This window comes from Colobus angolensis, unplaced genomic scaffold (genome assembly GCF_000951035.1).
Source record: "Colobus angolensis palliatus isolate OR3802 unplaced genomic scaffold, Cang.pa_1.0 Scaffold328, whole genome shotgun sequence".
Taxonomy (NCBI): domain Eukaryota; kingdom Metazoa; phylum Chordata; class Mammalia; order Primates; family Cercopithecidae; genus Colobus; species Colobus angolensis.
This window is the reverse complement of record NW_012116577.1, coordinates 1935864-1940239: the sequence shown is the minus strand read 5'-3', so window position 1 is coordinate 1940239 and position 4376 is coordinate 1935864. Positions and strand designations below refer to the sequence as shown.

General features: G+C 47.2%; 1 pseudogene; it reads left to right on the top strand.

Moving 5' to 3' along the window:
- The first annotated feature begins 2066 nt into the window (after positions 1–2066).
- LOC105518707 lies at positions 2067–4064 on the top strand (annotated as a pseudogene).
- The last annotated feature ends 312 nt before the right edge of the window (positions 4065–4376 follow it).

Sequence of the window (4376 nt, the reverse complement as noted above, 5' to 3'; positions counted from 1 at the left end):
GTAGAAATGTCTTACTATGTTGCCCAAGCTGATCTTGACCTCCTGGCCTTAAGCAATCTTCCCACCTCGGCCTCCCAAAGTGTTGAGATTGTAGGCTTAAGACATCACACCCAGCCATGACTGTAAATTTCTCTGGTTTATAAACCACCTAGTCCATAGTATTTTGTTATTGCAGCTCAAACAGACTAAGACAGGCAGCATAAATGAGTTTTCAGTAAGCAATTTTGCCTTTAAGTTAGGGAAGCCACTTGTAGATGATGGAGTATCTGCATTCTATAGGCATGAGTTCACTGCTGTATTCCCATTACCATGAAATGAATTTCTTGAGCAGAAGCAGTGCTCTGTGGAATACCATGATAGTGGACAAGGTATTCTATGTCTGTGGAGGTTCTGGCAGAATCATTAGGAGTAGAAAAGGCATCTATACACAGAATATGTGTCAATTCTAATAAGAATGAATTTCTGCCCTCTCAGTAATGGAAGAGTTCCAGTATAATCAGCCTGCTACCACACAGCTGCTAATCATATGGCAATGGTGCCATATCAGGGGTCAGTGTTGGCATCTGCTGTTGGCAGATAAGGTACTCAGCAATAGTGTCTACCTGGCTAACCTTGGTTAGGAGCTTCAGGAGAAGCCCATGTTGTTGAGTTCATGTCTAGCCTCCATTCTTGCCATCATGACCACTTCATTCATGTGCCCATTGAGTAAACATTAAGTGTCTGGAAAAAGTTTATTTTATTTTATTTTTTATTTTTATTTTGGCATCTACATAGTATTTCATTTTGTCCATTTGGTTATTCAGAGCATCCTCAGCTGTGAATGTCCCTTGATGAGCACTCACATGTCTTTGCAGTCTATGTCCTTTCCAAAAGGTGCATCAACATACCTATTCCCCATACTTCTTCGTCAAGTCTTTCAATCTTCTTCCTTCCTTGACCATCCAACCAAATTCTTAGCAACTGCACATAAATCAATGGAAGTACATACGCCTGTCCTCTTGCTCCAGACAAAGTAGATGTATTACTTCCCTAGGGCTGCTGTAACAAATGACCACAAACCAGGTGGCTTAAAGCAACAGAAATGTATTGTCTCATAGTTCTAGAGGTCAGAAGTCTGAAAGCAAAATGTCAGCAGGCCATGCTGTCTCTCAAGCCTCTAGGGGAGAATTGTTCATTCCCTCTTCCTAGCTTCTGGTGGTTGCTGCCACTCCTTGGTGTTCCTTAGCTTGTAGACGTATCACTGCAACCTCTGCCTCCATCATCACATGGCATTTTCCTTGTATATCTGAGTCCAAATTTCCCTCTTCTTCTTCTTCTTTTTTCTTTTGAGACGGAGTTTCAGTCTTGTTGCCCAGGCTGGAGTTTAATGGTATGATCTTGGCTCACTGCAACCTCTGCCTCCCAGGTTCAAGCAATTCTCCTGCCTCAGCCTCCCAAGTAGCTGGGATTACAGGCATGTGCCACCACTCCCAGCTAATTTTGTATTTTTAGTAGAGATGGGGTTTCTTTCTCCATGTTGATCAAACTGGTCTTAAACTCCCGATCTCAGGTGATCTGCCCACCTTGGCCTCCCAAAGTGCTGGGATTACAGGCGTGAACCACCACTCCAGGCCTTCCGTCTTCTTATAAGTACACCAGTCATTGAATTAAGGCCCACCCTAAAGCCACATGACTTCATCTTAACTTGATTACATCTGCCGTGACTCTATTTCTGAATAATCACATTCACAGGTTTTGGGTAGACATGGAGGTAGCCTGATGTGAAGAGTCAGAACCTAAAGGGGTTAGGAGGATATCCATTCATGGAAATGGCCCAGCATTGGGTGCTGGAGCCCAAGAAAGGAGAGGAAGTCATCCATACATGGGAGCAACCTGGTGTGGGGAGTCAGAACTGGGGTGGCTGATGGATGGAAGCTGCTTATGCAGGGGAGCAGCTCAGAGAACGCAACAGCACAAATGGCGTGGGAGGGCTTTCACCCACAAGCCTGCGGTGGCCTGGTATTGCATATCAGAATACAATGAGGTGAGGAGGATGTCTGCATGGGGAGGGAAAGGAGGAGGTGATGGGAGGTTGGTCTTATTCAGGAAGATTAATATATTCAGGTAAATTAATATGTCAAAGATAATGAGGGTCAGGTTTCTCACTGTCAGAGAAGGGATTAAAGTATAGAAATAGAAAAAACTAGTCCTCCGTCCCCGTGGCGAGCCTGTTTGCGATGACTGCCCAGAGTCCGGAAATCCTCCACTCCATGTTCGTCGGGACTCCCCCGACCCCAGCTTTCTCTCCTTTGAAAACACTAAGAATAATGTCACTGCATCAGTTTTTATTAGAGCCAATCACCTGTCATGCCTGGAACAAGGATCGTACCCAGATTGCCCTCAGTTCCAATCACCACTAAGTGCACATCTATCAGAAGAATGGAGCCGGTCGCCCTGGCTCACGCCTGTAATCCCAGCACTTTGGGAGGCCGCGGCGGGTGGATCACGGGGTCAGGAGTAAAAGACCAGACTGGCCAAGATGGTGAAACCCCATCTCTACTAAAAATACAAAAATTAGCCAGGCGTGGTGGTATGTGCCTGTAATCCCAGTTACTCGGGAGGCTGAGACAGGAGAATTGCTTGCACCAGAGAAATGGAGGTTGCAGTGAGCCGAGATCATGCCACTGCACTCCTGCATGGACAATAAGCCAGACTCCGTCAGAAAACAAAAAACAAAAAACAAAAAAAAAGGAAGAAGAAGAACGGGAGCCGGTGGGTGAAAGCCCATGAACTCAAGGAGCGCAACGGACGTATCAACAGGTATTGACTGGGCTCCCAAGAGTGACCGCATCATCACTTGCCGGGCAGACCACAGTGCCTACGTCTGGAGTCAGAAAGATGGTGTCTGGAAGCCAACCCTGGTGATCCTGAGAATGCAGCTACTTTTGTGAAGTAGTCCCCACTAGAGAACAAATTTGCTACGGAAAGTGGAGCACCATTCGTTTCTGTTTTTTACTTCGAGTCTGAAAATGACCGGTGGGTGAGCAAGCACATTAAAAAGCCAATTCGCTCCACAGTGCTCAGCTTGGATTGCCATCCCAACAACGTTTTCCTGGCAGCAGGACCATGTGACTTCAAATGCAGACTGTTTTCTGCCTGCATTAAAGAAGTGGATGACGGCTACTCGGGAGGCTGAGGCAGGAGAATGGCGTGAACCCTGGAGGCGGAGTTCACAGTGAGTCGAGATTGCGCCACTGCACTCCAGCCTGGGTGACAGAGCGAGACTCCGTCTCAAAAAATAAATTAAAAAAAAAGTGGATGAAAAACCAGTCAGTATGCACTGGGGCAGCAAGATGCCTTTTGGGTAGCTGATGTAAGAGTTTGGTGGCAGTGGCACTGGTGGCTGGGTCCATGGGGTCAGCTTCTCTGCCAGTGGGAGCCGCTTGGCCTGGGTCAGCCACGACAGCAGGGTGTCTGTTGCTGACGCCTCAAAAAGTGGGCAGGTCTCACATGGAGTTCCTGCCGCTCCTGAGTGTTTCATTTGTCTCAGAGAACGACGTGGTGGCTGCTGGCCATGACTGCTGCCCAATGCTGTTTACGATGACCAAGGCTGCCTGACCTTCATCTCCAAGTTAGACATTCCGAAACAGAGCATCCAATGCAACATGTCTACCATGGAACACTTCCACAACACAAACGACTGAGGACCGCAACACAACCTTGGAGACGCTGCATCCGAATAGCATCACTCAAGTCTCTTCGAGGTGGACAAGCAAGATTGTCGCAAAGTTTGCACTACTGGCATCGATGGAGCCATGACAATTTGGGATTTCAAGACCCTGGAGTCTTCCATCCAGGACCTCCGGATAATGTGAAGATGAGTGAGCCTCCGTCATCCAGCAGGACAAACTGTGGAAGATCGCAGCTGTGCCGTGGCACGATGGCGAGGAAGCCAGCCCCAAGGAAACACTGAGAACATGTATCATGCCAATACTGTGTGGTTTTTGTTTGAATATAAAATTGGTTAAAGTGTTGGTTCTTTAAAAGCAGTGCCTTTTTTTTTTTTTGTGACTTCATTCCATTCTTGACCAAAGCTTCTCTTTAAGTAGTTTATTATGGAAAATTGTCACACTAACTTAAAAGACAGGGTGAGGCAGATATGTAAATTGCCCAATGGAAAATTAAATAAAAACTGAGGCCGGGTGCAGTGGCTCATGCCTGTAATCCCAGCACTTTGGGAGGCCGAGGGGGGCGGATCACGAGGTCAGGAGATCGAGACCATCCTGGCTAACACGGTGAAACCCCGTCTCTACTAAAAATACAAAACATTAGCCGGGTGTGGTGGCGGGCGCCTGTAGTTCCAGCTATTGGGGAGGCTGAGGCAGGAGAATGGCGTG